The sequence below is a fragment of the Microcebus murinus genome, chromosome 12, assembly GCF_040939455.1.
Source record: "Microcebus murinus isolate Inina chromosome 12, M.murinus_Inina_mat1.0, whole genome shotgun sequence".
NCBI classification, from domain to species: Eukaryota; Metazoa; Chordata; class Mammalia; order Primates; family Cheirogaleidae; genus Microcebus; species Microcebus murinus.
In genome coordinates, this window is record NC_134115.1 from 89,435,619 (window position 1) to 89,458,085 (window position 22,467).

General features: G+C 48.6%; 1 protein-coding gene across 8 annotated transcripts in view; it reads left to right on the top strand.

Moving 5' to 3' along the window:
- The window catches only part of PRRC2B (proline rich coiled-coil 2B), a 105,706-nt gene that overhangs the window by 4,630 nt on the left and 78,609 nt on the right, over positions 1-22,467 (top strand). For 6 of the 8 annotated variants that reach the window (XM_012744085.3, XM_076009135.1, XM_012744088.2 and 3 more), the window contains exon 1: positions 10,878-11,071. The exons of 1 other annotated variant lie outside the window; for it this stretch is intronic. The gene's annotated coding sequence lies outside the window, so the exon portion shown is untranslated. Of the gene's footprint in view, positions 1-10,877; positions 11,072-22,467 lie in introns of those variants that run through there. One more of the 8 variants, XM_076009138.1, reaches the window with a different exon arrangement.

The following is a 22,467-nucleotide window of genomic DNA, read 5'->3' on the forward strand; positions in this document are numbered from 1 at the left end:
GCATCAGCCTAGCTCACAGCAACCTCAAACTCCTGGGCTCAAGCGATTCTCCTGCCTCAGCCTCCCGAGTAGCTGGGACTACAGGCATGCGCCACTATGCCCGGCTAATTTTTTCTATATATATTAGTTGGCCAATTAATTTCTTTCTATTTATAGTAGAGACGAGGTCTTGCTCTTGCTCAGGCGGGTTTCAAACTCCTGACCTCGAGCAATCCACCCGCCTCGGCCTCCTAGAGTGCTAGGATTACAGGCGTGAGCCACCTTGCCCGGCCAGGTTTGCTATTTTAAATTAAATTAGATAATAAATATTTAAATTCTTTTTTCAGTATTAATTGCTAACATGTAAATATATGTAGACATAACACACAGGAATAAAGTCTCTTTAAGGTATGTTAACAGTAAAAAGGAGTCAGTCGCAGTGGCTCACACCTGTAATGCTAGTATTTGGGGAGGCTGAGGCAGGAGGATCAATTGAGGCCAGGAGTTTGAAACCAGCCTGAGCAAGAGTGAGACTCCATTTCTACAAAAAAATTTTAAAAGTTAGCTGGGCGTGGTGGTGCCTGCCTGTAGTCCTAGCTACTGGGGAAGCGGAGGCTGGAGGATCACTTGAACCCAGGAGTTGGAGGCCACAGTGAACTATGATCTAACCACGGGACTCCAGCCTGGGCAACAGAGCGAGACTCTGTCTCTTAAAAAACAAAAAGAGAAAAAGAAAAAGAATGAAAAGGAGTTCTAACATCAAACACTTTTAGAACTGCTGGTTTAGAGTGCTCACTATGTGCCAGAAATGGTTTGGAGTCTCCTGTGAGTAATAATGTCACCTAACCCTCACATGAGGCCAGTGCAAGAGCTCGTGTGAACCCCATTCCATAGCCTGTGACTGTGACTGGACTGTCCAAAGCCACCTCCCTTCAGACCTGCAGCTGCTGCTTCCTGTCCTCCCTTCAGAGCGAATTTTCTCCCAGGAGTTCTTATTCACTTCCAGGATCTGCCTCCTGTGCTGCCTCCTAACCTGCCAGCCTCATCGACGTTGATAGATAACTAAACCCCCACTGTTGCCAAAATGCGGGGTTCTTTTCCCAGGCCGCTCCTCGCAGACCACACGGGGAAGGTCCCTGGCCCAGCATCCACCATCTCCCCTTGGGCTCAGACAGGTGAGCCTGTTAGACAGAGAGAGTCCGGCATCCTCCTTAAAACTTAATTATCACCCCGAAGGTTGGAAATCTAAATGTGTAAACAAATGTGTTTACAAGTTTGTAACACAGATGACCAAGATCCCAGCAAAATTGCCATTTCAAAATAGATCATTTTTAATTGGGTGTGGTAAAATACACATAAAAGTTACTTTTTTAACTTTAAGTATGCAATTCAGTGACATGTACATCCACAATGTTGTGGAGCCATCACTTCTATCTAGTTTCAGAATCGTGTCATCGTGCCAAAAGGAAGCTCCATGCCCATTAAGCACATGCCATCCCCCATCTCTCAGCCCACGGCGATCACTGATCTGTTTTCTGTCTCTGTGCCTTTGCCCATTCTGGACATTGCATATAAATGGCATCTTGCAGTGTGTCGATGTGTGGCCTCTTCTTTTCCTTACTGTGATGTTTTTAAGGTTCATCCATATTGTAGTCAGCACTTCTTTACTTTTTTTCTTTCTTAAGACAGAGTCTGGCTCTGTCGCCCAGGCTGGAATGCAGTGGGTCATCACAGCTCACCTCTGGGCTCAAACCATCCTCCTGCCTCAGCCTCCCTAGTAGCTGGGACTACAGGCAAGTGCCACCATCCCTAGCTGGTACTTCATTCCTTTTCATAGCTGAATAATATTTCAGTATGGCTATACCACATTTATCCATTTATCCATTATCCATTTATCCATTCTTCAGTTGGTGGACATTTTAGGTTCCATCTTTTGGTTATTGTGAATAATGTTGCTGTGAACTTCATGTGTAAGTTTTTGTTTGAACATGTTTTCAATGCTTTGTGACATATGTATAGGAGTAGAATTGCTGGGCCATGTGATAATTCTATATTTAACTTTTCGAGAAACCACTAACCTATTTTCCACATCAGCTGCACCCACCATTTTACATTCCCACCAGCAATGTATAAGAGTTCCAGTATCTCCATATCCTTACCAACACTTGTTATTTTCCATTTATTTTATTATGGCCATCCTAGTGGGTATGAAGTTGTATCTCATTATGGTTTGATTTGCATTTCCCCGATGGCCAGTGATGGTGGGCATCTTTTCATGTGCTTGTTGTCCATTTGTAAAGCTTCTTTGGACAAATGTGTGTTCAAGTCCTTTGTCCATTTTTTCCACTGGCTTGTTTGCCTTTTTGTTGTTGAGTTGTAACAGTTCTTTGCATTTTCTGGATACAGACCTTTATACATATATATGGTCAACAGTTATTTTCTCCCATTCTATAGATTGTCATCTCACTATCTTGATATCAAGATATCATCTTTATCCTTTTGGGATAAGAATGCCTTTTTTGGGGAGGCAACTCCTTAGAGAGTTGCCTCTTTTTTTTTTTTTTTTAAGACACCCAGGCTAGAGTGCAGTGGCATCATCATAGCTCACTGCAACTTTAAGCTCCTGGGCTCAAGTGATCCTCCTGCCTCAGTTTCCTAAATAGCTGGAACTACTGGTGCACGATCATGCCCAGCTAATTTTTCTATTTTTTATAGAGACAGGGTCTCACTATGCTGTTCAGGCGGATCTCAAACTCCTGGCCTCAAGCAATCCTCCTGCTTCAGCCTCCCAGAGTGCTAGGATTACGGGGTGTGAGCCACTGCAACTGGCCAAAAGCTGCCTCTTCTTTCCTTTGTTTCCCTAAACTCAACTCCTCAATAGTTTTTCACTGCTTTTTCTCAAAAGTTCCCAAATTTTAAATCTTACCCTCATTCTTTTTTATTTCCTATTCCTTGCTCTTGCCTCCTTCTGTCCCCTCCTTCCAGGGTCTGGTGGGAAACAAGGGCAAAGGTCTAAGAACTGGGTGTGGTTTGAAGAGAAGGTGTCAGGGCTCCCTGCCCTGCCATGTTGTTGAGCCCCTCGGAGGAGACTTCGCTCTTTGCTTTCAGCCTGTGTGTGTCTGTTGGGGACTCAGATGTTCTCCCTGCTGTGTGCTCCAAGGTCTGTGCAGGGCCCCCCACTGCTGGCTCAGACCAAATGTTGTATTTTTAGCTCCAGGCTCCTATCCCAACTGGAATGCACATTCCCTCGGATGGGGCCACATTTCCAATGGCGACAGGCCAGCCTGTGGTCCCCTCCTAGTGCCCAGACTCTCCCATTCCCAGGCCTTTGTTCATGTTGGTCCTTCCATCTGGAATGTTCTTCCCCAGTCTCCTCTGATTAAACTCCACTCTTTCTTCAAGGCCTGGCCTCAAAAACACCTGCACCAAGAAGGCTCCCTCAGTCTCCCCAGCTGGAATCCATTTCCTCCTGGAATATTATTCATTTTTCCCCTGGAGTTAAGATGACCACACTTTCTGAGCTGAAAATCAGGACTCATGCTGTCTCTTGTTAGTACAATTGCACCGTGGAAAGCAGGTGCAGAGATCAGCGAGTATGAAGGAGGCCGGGTCAGGAGTCCTGGAACATGTCACAAGTACACAGGCCAGAGGCCTCACGTTCCTGGATAAGATTGGATTGCAAGTTAGCTTTATCCTCCCATAGTTCTCCGGCGGGAGGAAGCACTAGACGAGGTCCCAAGACCCCATCTCAGGCCCACACCTGGCAGTAGCAAGACTCAGTAAGTCTGTTTTTATTTTATCGTTAATGTTTCTGTTTTAGAGATGGAGTCTGTCTGTGTTGCCCAGGCTGGTCTCAAACTCCTGGCCTCAAGTGACTCCCCCACCTGGCTTCCAAAGCACTGGGATTACAGGTGTGAGCCACTGCACCCATCTTGTTTTGTATTTAATGCCACTTAATTTGGGAGTTTCTTGAGGGTGGGGAGTAGGGACCTTTTATTCCTCATCCTGCAATTTCTCAGCACTCCGATGGGCATTGCCACAATAGATCTGGTAGACATTTCTCGCAGTCAGGTGGGGTGTCTCATTAGATGGGGTGGGCAGAGGCCCTGGCGAGGCACAGGGCAGGGAAGCAAGGCATGCTGAGAACATGCGTCCTGGGAGATTACCTGCACATGATCTGCCAACTGATCTTCCCCTCCCCGTGCCAGACACAGCTCCTTCTGCCAAGGTGAGGGAGGGTTCGAGGTCCCTCCCCTTGAGTATGAGCTCGTCCTGTGACTGACTCTGACCAGCAGAATGCAGTAGAAGCAACATCCCACGGGGCATGTCAGCCTCCACTCTCACCCCGCTGGCGCCCAGCAGCCATGCTGTGAGGAAGCCCAGACTACTCCTTGGAGGGAGGGGCCATGCAGAGAGTGGCCAGGGGGAGGAAGAGGCTGATGGCAGCTGCATGAGTGACACCAGTCAACACCAGGGGGAACTGAAGACCCACCCAATAGCCTACCAAATCATGAGAAATAACATGGTGATGTTTTAAGCCCTTGAGTTTGGGGGCTGTTCGTTACACGGCCGTTGCTGACTGACAGGAAGCTCCGTCTGAGGTGTCCGAGGGTGAGAAGGGATAACGGGAATAAGAAACACGCAGGGAATGCCCGGTACGTGCCAGCTGTGCTAACCGCGCCCACAGCAGCCATCCTCCCCAGCTGTCAGAGGCTCAGAGAGTTACAGCCAAATCCTGAATTCTTTTTTTCGAGACAGAGTCTCACTCTGTTTCCCAAGCTAGAGTGCCATGGCGTCAGCCTAGCTCACAGCAACCTCAAACTCCTGGGCTCAAGTGATCCTCCTGCCTCAGCCTCCTGAGTAGCTGGGACTACAGGCATGTGCCACCGTGCCCGGCTAATTTTTTGTATATATATATATATATATATGTATATTTCTTTTAGTTGGTCAGTTAATTTCTTTCTATTTTTAGTAGAGACGGGGTCTCACTTAGACTGGTTTCGAACTCCTGACCTCGAGCAATTCGCCTGCCTCGGCCTCCCAGAGTGCTAGGATTACAGGTGTGAGCCACCACCTGGCCCACAGTGCAGTTTTAAAAAGAAAAATCATGGGTAAAGAAGTCTACTTATAAGCATTATATGAACAAATTACATTTCAACGTAACAAAAGACAGTGATCATAATTTGGAAAATATAAAATATAGGCCGGGTGCGGTGGCTCACACCTGTAATCCTAGCACTCCTGGAGGCTGAGGCGGGATGATTGCTCAAGGTCAGGAGTTCGAAACCGGCCTGTGAGTGAGCCCCCCCCCCATCTCTACTGAAAATGGAAAGAAATTAATTGGCCAACTGAAAATATATAGAAAAAATTGGCTGGGCATGGTGGCGCATGCCTGTAGTCCCAGCTACTCAGGAGGCTGAGGCAGGAGGATCGCTTGAACCCAGGGGTTTGAGGTTGTTATGAGCTAGGCTGACACCACGGCACTCTAGCCCAGGCAACTCTAGCCCAGAAATAAAATTTTATTTTATTTCTATTTATTTTTATTTTTATCTATAAAATAAAAATAAATAGAAATAAAATAAAATTATATATACATAAAATTTCTACTGGGCTGCCAGCAGTGGTTGAAATTCCCCCTCTGACTCAGTTGAAGAGATTTCTCTGCCTATGGCAGAACTGCAAGTATCCTAGTATTTATTTATTTATTTATTTTTACATGTGTCTTCCTCCTCCTCGTTGGGATAAGGTATCCTAATATTTAAAAGGAAAGAAAACTCAACACAACAAAACACAGGCGCACATATGCTCACTGGTTCATGCCCACTGTCCCCAGCTCTGCTCGGCTGTTTATTCCATACTTTAATATTCCAGTTGCTGTTTCCTTTACAGTAACTTTGGTTATGTATTAACAAAAATGTCTCCTTCAAGGTCCCCCATACTTCCTGGGAAGTCCTAGGAGCTGGCCCTGGCCAACAGCCCGGGACCACAGACGGCCGCCGACCCTCCCCCCCTGCCAGCCCAGCACGTTGGGCCTGCCCTGCCCCGATAGGCTCCGAATCCCCAGACTGGTACCACTGTGTTCCCCCCACTCTGGACCACCCACGTCATTAGTGACCTTGCCTGAGGTCCCTTAACTTCTAACTGCAATTTCCTTATCCAAAAAGTGGGAACAATGATAATTCTCTCACAAGTATTGTCATCTCTTATAAAGTGCTTAGCACCCCGCCTGCCCCAGGGACAGTATCGGCCAACAGAAGCTGTCATTATTCTCTCTGTTGTCATCCCAGAGAAAAGTGCTGAAAGAAAAGGATTTCCTGACCCTGGGACACGGTTTGGATGAGGCCCAATCTGTGGGTTTTTCAGGGCAAGTGAAGCATCCACTTCTACTTAACTCCCAGGGACCCAGCAGCCCCCATGTCCCTAAAGGGCATCACACCCCTTCTAGATCTGCACTCTGAGCAGAGCACCTGTTGATTTGACTTTTTTCCCTGTTACCTTAACTTGTCCCCATCTGTCTTCCCAGAGCACTCAAGGCCTTCCAAGTGTCTCATACGCTTATGTCTTCTGTTGTAAGATGATGGGAAAGGGTAACCTCCTGATTATTAGTGAGTCCCAGGGTCCCCTGTGTCTCAGCCAATGAGGTCAAGGGCCAGACACTCATTCTTCCTCCATTCAACAAACCAACCAATATTTATTGAGCACCTGCTATTTGCCAGGCACCGTGCTTGGTGCTGAGGTTAGTTCAGGGAAACACATGGACAGATCCTTGTCCTCCCAAGTCTTAGCCCCAGCGTCCCCCCTGTGCCAGACTGAAGCCCTGAGGGGATTAGCATCAGATAAGGCGGACATGGCCATTCTGCCTCATGGCACCATTTCCCCCACCCCCACGCCCCGAGAAGGCTGTGAGGCGCAGTGGAAAAGATGAAGATCTGCACTGCTCAACGCAGTGGCCGCTGGCCCTGCCGCTCCCCGGCACCTGACACGGCCCAGTCCTGAATGAGATGTGCTGTAAAATGTTAACTACACATGGGACTCGACAATTTCATGTCGAGAATGTAAATGATCTCATTTACCTTTTTAAGTATTGATTATGTGTTGAAACGATAATATTTTGGATATAGTGGATTAAATAAAATATATTATTAAAATTAATTTTACCTCGTTTTACTTTTTTTTTTTTTTTTTTTGAGACAGAGTCTCGCTCTGTTGCCCTGGCTAGAGTGCCGTGGTGTCAGCAACCTCAAACTCCTGGTCTCCAGCCTCAGCCTCCTGAGTAACTGGGATTACAGGCATGTGCCACCATGCCCAGCTAATTTTTTCTATATATTTTTAATTGGCCAATTAATTTCTTTCTATTTTTGGTAGAGATGGGGTCTCGCTCTTGCTCAGGCTTGTTTTGAACTCCTGACCTTGAGGGATCCTCCTGCCTTGTCCTCCCAGAGTGCTGGGATTACAGGTGTGAGCCACCACACCCTGCCCGTTGTACTTTTTTAATGTGGCCACTAGAACATTTTGATGACCTGCGTGATTCAGATTATATTGTCATTGGATGCCATAGGACACTGGAGTTTTAGCTAGAATCTGTGACCTTGTGCAAGTCATTTAACCTTCTCCTGGCTCTATTTTCTTGACCTTAAGTGAAGGTGTTGGGAACACCAGATGCTGGCTGCTTTGTTGCCATATGGTGACAATGGAAGGAAGGCTGGCCACCCCAGGCCCAGGCTGGCCGGGGTTGGAGGCTTCACCAAGTGTGCCTATGTGGCTGGTTTTGCCAGCCATGTGGCTGGTGGTCAGTCAGGAGCCTTGTTCCTAGTCCCAGTCTGCCAGGCAGGTGCTTTTCATCGTCACGTAATGAGTGTCTACTTTGCGCCAAGCTTCCTTCTCTGCTGGAGGATCCCAAAGAGAGGGAGACCATAGTTAACGGTGCACAGTTTTCACAGGTGGCAATTTTGAGGCACCAAAAGGCTGGCTCTGCTGGCTGGAGGCTGGACCAGAACTAAAACCTTGGAACAGGTGTTTGTGTTTTATTGGCTATTGTGGACCTTGTCTGCCTGGTCCAACACCCGTGGCCCCCAGAGCACAAAAGAGCAGATGCTCAATGAATGAATGGATGAACTTCGATTCCCAGGGCTCCCCTCTGGGCTGAGCACTTTACAGGATGGTGACAGAGGGAGGAAGTGGTTGAGCTGGGTTTGAAGCCAGGTCTCTCCCCACCCTCCCAAGATCCCAGCCCATTTAACACTTTGCTGGCTGCACTGCCTCCAGCAAGTCTCCAAGGTGGTACTAGTTTCCTACTGCTGCTGTAACAAATGACCAGGAATGTTGTTGTTTACTATAACTTTATTATCTTACCGTTCTGGATGTCAGAAGGGCTAATGAGCCAGCAGGCTCATCTTCTTCCTGAGGCCTTAGAGGAGAATCCATTCCTTGCAATTTGTAGCTTCTAGAGCCTGCCTCCATTTCTTGGCTGGAGGTCCTGCATCATTCCTCTATCAATCAAAATGATGACCTCTGCTTGGCGTGGTGGCTCATGTCTATAATCCCAGGGACTCCTGGGAGGCTGAGGCGGGAAGATGGCTTGAACCCAGGAGTTTGAGGCTACAGTGAACTATGATTGCACCACTGCACTCCCGCCCAGGCAAAGGAGCAAGACCATGTCTCTCTCTCTAAAAAAAAAAAAAAAAAAATGACTTCTGCTTCATCTTCATGAATTACATATTCTCTGACCCTGACCCTCCTGTCTTCCTCTCATAAGGACTTTGTGATTCCACTGGGCCCACCTAGATAATCCAGGATAATCTCATCTAAGATCCTTAATTTAATCACATCTGCAAAGTCCTTTTGCCAAGGGATTAGGACTTGGACATCTTTGGGGGGGGAGCATTATGCTGTCTATACAAAAAGTCTGCTTTTCTTCTCTGTCGAATGGTGATCATTGTGATACCTGCACTGTGGGTATGTTGCGAGGATACATGAGGGATTGTACAGAAGATGTTTAGCACAGTGGCTGGCCCATAGCGATTGCCCAATAAGCCACACTGTTTCTGCTCAGCCTCCTCCTGCCACATTTGTTAGTGGCTGTGTTGTAAGAATGGGACAGGTTTGATGGCCTTCCTGAAGATGGTTTTAAGGCCAAGGGACAAGATGGACAATGAAGGTTAGGATTACATCCTCCCTCTTTTGTGGAGATAGTTAAAGAATGATGATATTGGCAGGAAGGTAGTGCAAGTTTGATTTTTTTTTTAAGAGACAGAGTCTTGTTCTGTTGCCCATACTGGTGTGCCCAATCGTAGCTCACTGTAACCTTGAACTCCTGGGCTCAAGGGATCTTCTTGCCTCAGCCTCCTTAATAGCTAGGACTATAGGTGTGTCACCATGCCTGGCTAATTTTTTTTATTTCTGGTCTCAAACTCCTGACCTCAAGTGATCTGCCCACCTTGCCCTCCCAAATTGCTGGGATTATAGGCCTGAGCCACCACACCCAGCTTGATTATTATAAACAGAGGATAATGTTGAAAATAATCCTGGGCTGAGGTGGGAGGATCACCTGATGCCAGGAGTTCAAGGTTGCCTGAGCAACACAGTGAGACCCCAGTCTCTACCAAAAAAAAAATAAATAAATTAAAAAAAAAATATATATGTATATGTATGTATATAAATTAGTTGGGTGTGGTGGCATACACTTGTACTCCCAGTTACTTGGCAGGCTGAGGCAGGAAGACTGCCTGAGCCCAGGAGTTTGAAGTTGCAGGAGTATGATGATGTCACTGTACTCCAGCCTGGGTGGCAGAGCAAGACCCTGTCTCAAAACAAAAACAAAAACAAGACCATGGACAAAATGTAGGAAAATTGAGAGAAGTATAAAGAAGGCTTTAACATTACCCAGAATCCCACTCCCCATGTAGCAAATCTCACCAGCCTGGCTTCTGAAGTTCCGGAGTTAGGCTGAAGTGGGTTAATTTTCCTTCTGGGTCTAGCTAGCTGTGTGGCCTTGGGCAAGGTAGGTAACCTCTCAGATCCTCCTTTTTCCCAGCTGTGAACTGGAACAATAGTATCTGCCCCAGGGTTGGAATTAGAAGAGACGAACCGAGCCAGCTCCTCCCGGAGAGGCCAGGCTGCCAGCTGGTGTGCAGTGTAAGCCTCAGTGGCTGGAGCAGGGGGCGGGATGATTTGGATGCCAGGCCCCAGCTCCTTTCTTTTTTGTCTTTCCTCTTTTCGAAATTGCTTTTCTAATTGCTAAGGTGACTAGAATAAAGAGTAAGAACCCTCCTCAGCTCTTCCAACCTCAGACCACGGAGGTGGCCAAGAGGGGAGGGCATTCTCCCAGAGCTATTGTTTTGCATTCACGCAAACATGCAACGGAGCACTCCAGAGGATTGGTTTATTATTTTTCATTTTATAAAAATGGCATTAAGTATCCGCATCGTGCAACAACCTTGCTTTAGAATTGAACAATGTATTATTTCTGCTTCCTTTCCGTGCACACGGCACAGACACACTCTAACAAAATCCGGCTCACAGGCTGTCAGGAGGCACTGCAGTTCTGAGGGGGAGCGGGCGCAGATCCGGGCTCTCTCCCCTCCCTCGCTCCCTGCCTCCGGCCTCGCCCGCCCGGCCCCTGCACCCCTGCCCCCTTCCTGCGGCCGCTTCTCGCTCCCCTCCCCCGGCCTCCGGCCCGCTCGGCCGCCTCCTCCCGGCTCCGGGCCGCTCCTCTCCCCGGCCCCTCCCGCGCCCCCCGCGCCCCGCGCCCCTCCCCCGCCCGGCCCGCCGAGCCCGCGGCCGCCGCTCCCGGGAGGCGCGCCAGGGGGCGCTGCGCGGCGCAGGCTGGGGCGGCGGCGGCGGGAGGAGGCGGCCGAGGAGGCGGGGGCGGCGGCAGGCGGGGGGCGGGGAGCGAGCGCGAGAGGGAGGCGAGCGGCGAGACAGGCTCGGAGGCTCGAGCGAGCAGCGAGCCCGGGAGGGAGGGAGCGAGGGAGCGAGCGAGCGAGCAGCCCGCGCCGCCGCCGCGCAATCCGCCGCCATCGCGCCGCCTCCGCGCCCGACCGCCGCCCGACCGCCATCGCCCGGCCCCGTCGCGCCCGCGGAACCAGACCAGGTGGGCCGGGGGGCGCGGGGCGGCGGGCCGGGTCGGGGCGGCGGGGCGGCGGCGCTAAGATGGAGGCGCCGGGGCGGCGCGGCCCGGCCGGGCTTTGTCTGCCGCGGCCGCTGACTGGCGGCGCGAGCCCCGCGGCCCGGCCGACCTTTGTCCGCGAGCGCGGCCGGGCCGGGCCGGGCGCCGCCGCCGCCTCCCCGCCGGGCGGGCTGCAGGGCCGCGGCCTGTGGGGGCGGCGGGCGGCCCGGGCGCGCTCGCCATTGTTGTGGCGGCGCCGCGCGGCCTCGGGCTCGGGCTGGCGGGCGGGGTCGGGGGCCGCGCGCCTCCCGCCGGCCGAGGCCGCCCCCTCAGGCCGCCCCCTCAGGCCGCGGCCGGGCCCGGGCGCCGCGGAGCGGGGGTGCGCGGCGCGGCGGGGCGGGGCCGGGGCTCGGGGAGGCCGGCGGGGCGGAGGGTCCCCGGAGTGGCCTTTCCGCGCCGGCCCGGCGGCCGAGCGCGCTCCCGCGGGCTCCCGACTCCGGGCCGGCCGGCCGCCCCCTCCCCCACCCTGCTTACTTTTGAAGACGCCCCGAGGCGGCCGGGCCGGTGGTCGCGCCGGCCTGCGTGCGGGCGGGGCTGAACGGCCGCCCGCAGGCCTGGCTCGAGTGCGCGAACGACAGGGTTATTTTCAAAACACTTAATGCTCTGTGGCTAAAAATGTTTGATAATAAACAGGATGTCGGGGCCTGCCAGATGGTTCTTTTTTCCCCTCCTTCTCTGTCCCCCTCCCTTCTAAGCAGGGAATACAGGACTTGAAATTCGGGCCTCTCGAGGGTGGGTTTGCCTTCCTAGAACTAGCAGGTGGTTTATTATTACTGTCTTCCTTTCTGCTGTTTCTAAATACCGTGGGAGGTCGGAGCCCACCTTTAGGCAACAAGAGGCGCCTTCCGAGGCGGTGGTGAGCTTGAGGGAGGTGGGCGCACGGGGCTGGGGAGGCTCTTTGAGTGTGTCATTTGCTAAATGGCTGCCTGGCAGAAAGCTTTAAAAGCTTTTGGTTTACAGGACTGTTAAAACTTTCCCTAAGATTTTTTTTTTTTTTCTTTAAGGTTTTAGTGTGCAATTTCATGTGGCTTTATACATTGTCCAGTTCGGTCTTTGTAGCCATGCGTCTGAAGTCCTAGGAATGGGTTTCTCGGAATGTAACTGCAGCCATTTAGCCGCGTCTGTGCACAGCAAAACGTGTGTAAGTAAGGTGGTACTGCGGAGGCCCAGGCTTTGGGGTGCAAAGCTGGCTAAGCCGTGCCACTCCGGGTTTCTCTGAGTCTTCATCGGCATGGCATAAATAAGGACACTGCACCCTCCACCTGGTAGGTTTGGGAAGATGGCACGTGCTAGCAGAGGGCCGGCGCGCGCAGTTGGTGCTCAATAGTTGTTCCTCCTGTGGCTGTTTGTATAACTGCTGTCAAGTCCTGGGACAGAGGTTAGCCACTTGTAGTGCCACCCGTAGAGCTGAGCTGTGCCCATGGATGACACAGGTGCTGGCCTAAGGCATAGACGAGAGAAGGAACTGAAGGCACAAAACAGTGGCGCTCATTCAGTGCTGGGCCTCTGTGGGGAGACATGGATGGGAAGGAGTGTTTGGAGCCCTCGGGAATTCAACAGACCTGTGGTGTGTGGTAACAGGTCAGTTTAAGGCAGGGCTAGAATGGTACAAGATAACTCAGGACAAGCAGAGGCCCAAGCAGTCCTCCCTTTGGAGGATGCTTTCCTTTGGGATTGGCAAATAATCATCAGGGAGCCTTTGCTTGTTCAGGCAAGTGTGTCTCTTGGAGCCTGACCACCTGGGTTTTTTGGTCCTTGTTGGGTAGTCTCAGCTCCTGCATCTGTAAAATGGGAATAATTATGCTTGCCTTGGGTATCTGTTGGGGCTCTTGGGAGCCTCACATAAGATTTGTAGTGAAGTACTTCCCCCCATAGGAAGGTGATGAAATGTATGTTGTTTTTGTTAGTTACCTATTTTCTGGTTCCTTTCTCTGCATTCCTGACCTTTTTTTCCTGTTCTGTTTGATGGAACTGTGACCTCTCCACCCCAGATTCTATGGCCAGCTAATGTTTAACTGTCATGACCATCAGCCCACTGTCTGGAAGCACCTGAATGGCTTGGAAGAGCCAGGGAGCCGGCCAGGTCTGGGTGTCTGCTGTTTGGAGCCCGGTGAAGGACTGAGGCTCATAAAGGGGGGAGAACGGGACTCAAGTCCTCTTTTGGCTAAACCTGTTAACTTGTTAAAGGCCCTGGAGACACTCTGCTTGGACATACAGTGGTTCTGCATTTAGGTGGGAATGTATTTTGGTTCATTTTGGCATTCCTACAACCATCTTGGATTTTTTAAAAAAACTTTTGTGATTCACACCTCTCCTACCCCCCCCCCCAGCCCCCAAGGCCTCCTGGCTGTGGGACCGAGATGTCTCACTCAGCAGGGTCACATCATGGGTAGTGTTTCCTCTCATTCTGCCTCTTGGCCAGTCTTCAGTCTGGCCCAGTCTGGCTCTGCACTGCATGTTCTAGGGAAGGGCTAAAGCTCCCCTCCCACCAAGCTTTTTGATTACCTGTGAGTTTTGGTTATCTACGGGCCCCTTAAAGCTGACTGCAGGGCCCTAGCCTAAGCCCTTAGTGGGGGCCTGACGTCTCCTACAGTTGCAGGGCCCTCCCCAGTCTCCTCTGGGCCCAAATGGGTAAAAAGAAAGCCTGGGGAAGGAAGAGCCAGAAACCCCGGGAGAGTGGAATTTCAGGAATGGCAAGTCAGAACTGGTTCCTGCTTGGGACTAGTTGCCTTGGGCTTGGCTGGATTTCTGTTAAGCCTTTTGTTGGCCTGTTCACCACTCCCACCCCTTTTTGAATTTCAGTTCTCTTTTTTCCTGAAGGATTATTTTATTGTACTTTCAAGCCTTTTTTTTTTTTTTTGCTTTGCACAAAGTACTGACTCATGTTGCTAATGGCTGTGTGCTGGTTATATGTCTCATTATTCTACCATTTAAGATTGATCATTTCTGTGTTGGTTTCTATTTCAAATCAGAATAGGCTAAGTGGGCCAGGGCATGTATTTCTACATTAAATAATGAGGCTTCTCTACTGTCAAACGTACATATCTTGTCATGGGCGGGCAGGTATTAAATAGGGCCTATCTATACTAGATTTGAAAACAATGCATTTCTCCCTAAAAAACAGATTTTCCAGCACATCTCTTGGGCTTCCTGCTCTAAATCTCTATTTTTGGTTTATAAATAAATTTCATGTAGAAAGGCAGTGCTAACTTTTCAAATCATAACTCAGTTTCTTTTTTTTTTTTTTTTTTTTAACTCAGTTTCTTTTTAAGATTCTTTCTTGGACTTGTACAGCCTCAGGAACCTTGGGCCTGTCATGTGAACAAAGAAGGGCATTGCCTGTGGTGCGGGAGGTGGGAGAGAGAGGGGAGATGGTGAGGTCTGTGGTGAAACAATGTTGCTTATGACCGGGGCCTCCTCACCTGGGGGCTGGCAGATCTGGGCCTTGCCATGGGTGATATCACTGTTTATGTCTGTGGGTGGCATGTGGGAAATGTCTTTGCACTGAGAGGGAGGTTTGCCTTAGTTACTTGAGCCAGAAGTCTTGCTTAGCTTTGTTCTCAGCTGTACTTGTTGGTTTTCCGTGTGACCTGAGAAGCAGCCTTGCTCTGAGCCGTAAGATGCTGGCAGCAACGCTGGCTCGTAAAGCTCTGCATGCTGCAGGAGGTATCTGTGGGCAAAATGAAGTATCTCGAGTTGCTGGCGGTCTTTCACGTTCTCTTACATTGCTTCCTTCCGTTCTTACCTCTGCAGCCTGTTTTGTAGCTCCAGTTTATATCCTCTTCCTCCTTTCCAAGAAAACCAGCAGCCATTTCTTCTTCGGTGTTGCAGAGGCAGTATTGATTGCATTTTTAATTCACCTGTCAGGCGACAGAGATACTCCTCAAACATCTGTCATTTGCCAGGCATTGTGCAAGGCCCTTTGAATACATTTTTAAAATGTATTCCATTGATAAAAGTAGTGGTTTTCACTGAAGAAAAATTGGAAAATACCAAAAAGAGTAAATACCAAAATAAAAATATAAATCACCTGTAACTCCTCATACAGAAATAACTACAGTAAAGATTCCAGTATGTTTCTTCTGATAATATGTGTTTTCAAAATTGTAACAGTGTTGCCAGACACGGTGGCTCAACCTGTAATCCTAGCAATCTGGGAGGCCAAGGCTGGAGAATTGCTTGAACTCAGGAGTTCCAGACCAACCCAAGCAAGAGTGAGACCCTGTCTCTACTAAAAATAGAAAAATTAGCTGGGTGTGGTAGTGTGTGCCTGTCTGTAATCCCAGCTACTCGGGAGGCTGAGGCAAGAGGATCACTTGAGCCCAGGAGTTTGAAGTTGCTGTGAGCTGGGCTGACTCCACAGCACTGTAGCCAGGGCAGCAGAGTGAGACTCTGTCTCAAAAAAAAAAAAAAGAATTAAAAAAAATTTCAACAATGCAATCAACTGTATACACATTTGATGGTTTGCTTTTTCCTCTTAATATTATAGTGTATTCCCTAAGTTACGGAAAACATTTTTTATAATTGTACAATTGCTATCGTAGCTATTCCACGAATTATTTAGACCTTATTATTAGACATTTGGGTTGTTGCTACCTACTTTTCCCTCTTATAAACAACTTTAGTGAGCATCCTGGCATGTAAATCTTGGTCCACATGGCCGGTTCTCTCCCATGAAGGGAATTTCTGGGGTCAGGGTGTGCAGGCTGGTTCTTCAGTTCTCTTCTGCACAGGGTCAGGTTTCTGCTTCAGTCGCCTTCCTCTCCTCTCCATCCTTGAGCCACTGGGTTCTGGGCGTCTCCGACCAGGTGAAGCCCTTTGATGAGTACTCTATGGCAAGTCTCTTGCCTTAAATGCTTCCTGTCCTGGCCACGTAGAGCTTTGGGGGCCCACTGGCATTCCTCAGGAGCCCGTGTCCAGTGGGGAGAAGGCAAGTACCTCCTTGAAGAGGCCTGGGGAACCCTCACGACCTCTTTGCTGTCACCTCTGTGCTTCTTTGGGGGCCCCCTACTGCCTTTTTTTTTTTTTTTTAGCACTTTTCACAAATTGTAAGTAGTTTTTTAAAATAATTTTTTTTTTTTTTTGAGACAGTCTCACTTTTGTTGCCCAGGCTAGAGTGAGTGCCGTGGCGTCAGCCTAGCTCACAGCAACCTCAAACTCCTGGGCTCAAGCGATCCTGCTGCCTCAGCCTCCCGAGTAGCTGGAACTACAGGCATGTGCCACCATGCCCGGCTAATTTTTTGTATATATATTAGTTGGCCAATTAATTTCTTTCTCTTTATAGTAGAGACGGGGTCTCGCCCTTGCTCAGGTTGGTTTCGAACTCCTGAACTCAAACGATCCGCCCGCCTTGGCCTCCTAGAGAGCTAGGATTACAGGCGTGAGCCACCGCGCCTGGCCTAAAATAATTTTTTTAATGTGGTAAAATATACATAACATAAAATTTACCATATTTAAGTGTTCAGTGGCATTAAGTCCATTCACAGAGTTGCGAGAACGGAGAACTCTCCTGTCTTGCAGAACTGAAGCTCTGCACCTCTCAGGCACTAACTCCCCATCCCCCTGCCTCTGGGCCCTGGCACCCACTGTTCTCCTTTCTATCTCTGTGAATTTGACTGCTTTGGGTACCTCATATAAGTGAGGTCATTTAGTATTTGTAATTTTGTGTCTGGCTTATTTCATTTTGTGTCATGTTTCCAAGGTTCATTCATGCTGTGGCATGCGTCAAAATTTCCTTTCTTTTTGAGGGTGAGTAATATTCTATTACATGTATATACCACATCTTGTTTATCCGTTCATCCGTTGATGGATGACAATCTATAAATACAGTTTTGTTTTTATTTATTGAATTGTTCTTTCCCCCAGTAGAGTGAGTGTATCCTGAAGCAGAATTCCACTGCTTCTGGTTCACCCCTGTGTGCTGGGTGTCTAGCACAGAAGGCACTGAGTGGGCACGTGTCAGGCCCTACTCAGCCTGGGTGTGGGGCAGTCAGAGACGGCGCTGTGGGAAATGGAGCAGACTTGCAATAAGCATCTCTTGGAAATCGTATGCTGAGCCCTGGAATGTTAAAAATGTGTTTCCATGTTGAAATCAGAAACGTATGGCTCCCAGAAGAGAGCTCATGGGTCAGCCTGGTTTCCAGAGCACTGAAGCCTTTTGAATATGACATTATGCAAGTGCTCTAGTATGGCCAGCGGCCAGCTGAGAGGAGGGCAGAGAATGACTGGCTCCGGAAAGCCCGCGCTGACTCTCCCGACGTGCTTCAGGGTCATCTCTTTGTATAGCACTGTGCAGTGGATCGCTGCAGGACCTACTGGAAAAAGGAGGTCATCTTCACTCTTTCCATGCTTCCTTTGTGTCTTTCAGAACTTTTTTGGGCAGGTGTTGTTTACATACAGTTCAGAGCTTAAAGAACAGCTCTGTTCCAGGCTGGGACAGAAAACACAGGCCCGTCTGGGAGGGGCACCGTCGCTCCTGCCTGGCTGACCTGTCAGTGGGGCTGAATGGACCGAGTGTTCAGCAGCCGTTAGGGAGACAGAATGTTGTCCTGCAGTATAATGTGGAATCTTCTGGGTGTTTTTTTAATTAAAAAATTAGTTACAAAAGTATCCATGATTGTTGTGAGAAGGAAAGAAAAAGCAAGTGTATGATGAGAAATGAAAGCTCTCGTCTTCAACTTCCAGTAACCACTGTTTACAACTTGGTGTGTTATCCATCTGGACTGTGAATACACAGGTAAATATGGCCTCATGTAGTTAGGTATTTTTAAAAAACAAAGATTGAATATACTGACCTTTCTTGTATTGTAACTTGCATTTAAAAAATATGAGCATTTTTCATATTAATATAGACAGATCTACCGTACTCTTTTAATGTTTTAAAAATAATATTATGTTTTTAAAAATAATACAGGCGTATAAAGAAGGAAAAAATAGCTCATAATCCCATGGCCCAGGTATTCCCAGTTGACTTTTTTAAAAAGGTAGTTAGAAAATTGACGCTGGCTAGAAAGGTATAAAGGCTCTTCCTCAGTCCCTCTGAAAGGAAACCACTGTGAGAAGTTTCTTGTGATTCCTACCAGGAAAAAAAAAATCACATATTGTCCATACATGTTTGTATTCTTATTTCTTTTTATTTTTTAGACTTCTGGTTTGACTAAAACATTTGTATTCTTAACGCACGCTGCCCTTCCACATGATAAAATGACTCTGCTCCACAACAGCCATACAGACGGATTATGTCATCTATTTTAGCAACTGCAGAGAATATTTTGTGGATATATTTGATTCAACCTGTCTCCTATTGGTGGACATTTAGGCTATTTGTAATTTTGGGATATTATACACTTTTGGTAAAACTATGCCAAATTTCTCTTCAAAAACATTCAGTTTTTCTATAATAGCGTTTGAGAGTGTGTTTCTGCCTTGTGGGCTCTTCCAATTGAGTAGCATTTTGGTAAGAATTCTGCTAAATTCCCCTTCAAAAAACTGTATCAACTTGTATACTATACTATGTGTGAGCATGTGTTTCTGAACTGCGGGCTTTTCCAAATGAATAGCTTCTTTGGGTCATTTTGGTTGTGCATGTTTCCCAATCACAAGCAGCCGCTGTTGTAGGCTTTCTGTGGTCACTGTAGGCTCTTCTGTTTTGCTCAGTTTGGGCAGGCAGTGTATCAGAGAAACGGCTCCTGTCACTGGGGCCTCCACTGTAGAAATGGCCGTGGGAGGCGTCACTCTGGGCATCTTGCTTAGCTGCCTGCTGCACAGGGACTAGAAACAGGCAATGGAGAGGCACAGGTAGCCGGGTCTGAGGTTGATTTTCCCCATCACCTGAAATGGTGGTACCTGGTGCCAGTGTTTTCTTCCAGCCTTTATACACTAGCGCCTGCTGTATAAAATTCAGAGACCTCCTCCTTTTGGAGTTTTTCCATATGTAGCCTCTTTGGAGATTTCTGAGGCTCACATTTTGCAGTCCTTGGTGGTTTTGTTGCTGCTAATAATTTGATGTGGAGTTTATTTGCAGGCTGATCCTCTTTTGCATCTCCTGATAATGGCTGTTGTGCACACGTGCTTACTTCCCTACTCAACCTCTTGGCCGCTGGCCGTCCCCCAGCTTTCCAGGAGATCACACCTAGTGGATGTAGTGACTACAGAAGTGAAGCACCTGGAAATGCCTGGGTGGTGTTTCATCAGGTTAGGCTGGGGACAGTTTTTGCTGTGCTCTGGCAAGATGAGTGCCCAGAGGAGACATAGTTTTGAATCACACTTCTCTGGCCCCCACAGGTGGTTATTGTTAGCTTGAACCTGGGGAGAGTTCACTGGGAGAGTTGGGAACGCCATGCCCCTCCTGCCGTTCCTCCTGATGGAGAGTAGCTCCCAGTGGCAGGTGCTAGATGCATAGTGCAGCACCCGAGTTGGAAGCCCCGGAAGCCCCGCTTTGGGGTCAGCTGCCTTTAGATGCATGTTCCCCCATTAGAAGCTGGGTGGTCTGGGGCCAGTGATTTAGTCATTTTGAATCTCCGTTCTCTTCCTCTACAAGATATGGTAGTAACACCTTCATAGAATTGGGGGAGGTTCAGAGGGTCATGTGCAAAGTCTTTATAAGGTACCTGGCACAAGGCAAGCAGGCTCCCAATAAACAGTAGCTATTAATGGTTCCCGGAGTCAACACTCGACCAGGGCCTGGGGGTTTGGAGTAGGGAGGCTTATACACTTGGGGCTCATTTGTTTACTATATGTTGGGGCTTCTAATTGTGTGCTAAGCCGTGTGCAAGATGCTAAAAATTGTAGGCCCAAATCAAATAGCCCGTGCCTTCACCTCCAAGAGTTCAGACACCTTAACCAACAAGGGCCTCTCTGTGGGCCAGGTGCTTTGGAGCTCTTTCTGCCATTCAGTTCATCTCTCTAAGTTACACACCACTGTGACGTCTTTTCCAGCTAACAAGGGCATTTACTCACTGCTGCCTTGTGCTAAATGTGTTCTGTTCTGGGAGAGTTTTAGATAAATGTCTTGGAAGGAATGAAGTAGCCAAGGCAGTTCACAGTTACACGGAGGATCTGCAGTTTAGCCAGCTACCCCTCTGACTTGGCCTTGGGCAGTCAGGGTATTCCTTTTGACCACTTAACACCTACTTGCCTGGGAGCTTGAACTCTTTTTACTCTGGAGCCTCACTTTTCTTAATCTGCCAAATGGGGTAAACCTGTCTCATAGCATTGCTGGGATGCAGTTAGCTCAGAGCAGGGAACCCAGTCAACTCAGGAACAGTGTAATTAAGGTGTTGAGTCTATATTGCTCAGTTTACTGAGACCTTAAAAACAACATAACAGTTCCAATACAAGCTAGTTGCAAAAAGTCCAAACACTCCAGAAGTGCACACAATAGAAAATGAAAGTCAGTCCTTCCTCCCTCCTCCTATTCCTTATTATTATTTTTTTTTTTTTGAGACAGAGTCTCACTCTGTTGCCTGGCTAGAGTGCCGTGGCATCAGCCTAGCTCACAGGAACCTCAAACTCCTGGACTTAAGCAGTCTTCCTACCTCAGTGTCCCGAGTAGTTGGGACTACAGGCATGTGCCACCATGCCTGGCTAATTTTTTCCATATATATATATTTTTTGAGACAGAGTCTCGCTTTGTTGTCCAGACTAGAGTGAGTGCCATGGTGTCAGCCTAGCTCACAGCAACCTCAAACTCCTGGGCTCAAGCAATCCTCCTGCCTCAGCCTCCCTAATAGCTGGGACTACAGGCATGTGCCACCATGCCCGGCTAATTTTTTCTATATATATTAGTTGACCAATTAATTTTTTTCTATTTATAGTAGAGACGGGTCTGGCTCTTGCTCAGGCTGGTTTTGAACTCCTGACCTTGAGTGATCCTCCTGCCTGGGCCTCCCAGAGTGCTAGGATTACAGGCTTGAGCCACCACGCCCAGCTGCTGAGGTGACTGCTGTCTTGTAAAGAGTTTTTTTCAACTAATGGGGATATTTTAATTATACATATAAATCCTAAACCTGAAACGACCATTAGAAGGTGAGAAATGTGAGTGTTTATAGGTATGCCTTAGTGTAAGTGAAGATAAGTAAAGGGCATTTCGTATACAGTTTCCCAGCGCTATCACTTGAGCCCTTTCCTGTGTGTGTTGGGGGGGGGCGTTGTAATTCTTTGCATACCTGGGCAAATCATAACATCATGTCGATAATACTCAGCAGTGGCACGTAGTAGGTTTAATTAACAAGTTCTGCTGGCCAAAGATCCCAAAGCTTTATGATTTGGTATTCACATGGGGAGGTTGGGGGAATGGGGGAGATGGGCCTCTGCCTGGGGATATGAGCTCCTTAGGGCAGTGGGCTTTTGGGAGTTTGGAGGAGATGGGGGGGCTAAATTGTGGGAAGTGCGTAAGGTCTTTATAACATTTGCTTATTATGAATAATAAATGAATAAAGACAGTATATTTGCAGTGAGGCACATGTTCCTCTTCTGTGCCTTGCAGAAATCACAGGCGGGCAAGCCTGTGACTACCCCTGGGGAACACCCGGCCCTTATTTTGTGTTCTCCTCATTACTTTGTTCCTTCAGACCTGGCCAGATCTGATCAGTGGCCCAGTGACAGTAATCATTCTGGGTTTCCTCCAGCGTCCGAGGCTTGGAGAAGTAATGCTGTGTGGGTTCCAGGTGTAGTCTTTGGGGCTTTGTTGGAGATCGTTTAAACCAACTCTACCCTTTTAGCTGCCCCCTACCCCCATCAGTATCTTTGGATTTATATATTTTCATCAAAGAGAAGGTGCGTTTGTGGGGGTTGAGTTGTTGGTGAACCATCTCTGTATAAACACACCCTGGGGTGAGTGGCTCTGCTCTGGGGTGATGTGGTCCAGTGAGAACAGCAGGACCTTGGCCTGTTCCTTCACGGCTGAGCCTCCATTTCCTCGTGTGCAGATAGGATGGTGGCACGGACGCCCCCTCGGTGGCTGTCAGGAGGACTCTCTGCACAGCCACAGTGGTTGCCCAGGCAGCCTGATGGAGTGTGTCGCACTCAGGTTAAGGGAGGCGTCATTTCAGTGTTGGAGGGGTTTGTTGCTAGGCTTCTCCTCTGGAGCTTCCGGTGACAGTCACTGTTGGCTCTTTTCTGCCTCCAGCTGAACTGTGGGATGCTACTGTTAAACGAGGGTGGGAAGAGGAAGGTGGGTGGGGTTTTTTTGTTTGTTTTTAGTGAGTAGGTTCTGTGTCCCTCTGGGCCTTCGTTGCTAAAGGGCATCTGACTCCCAGGTGGTTTACCTGCCGTTGGTTTCTCTGGGCAGGGTTACAGTTCTCAGTTCCTTCCTTGCCTCT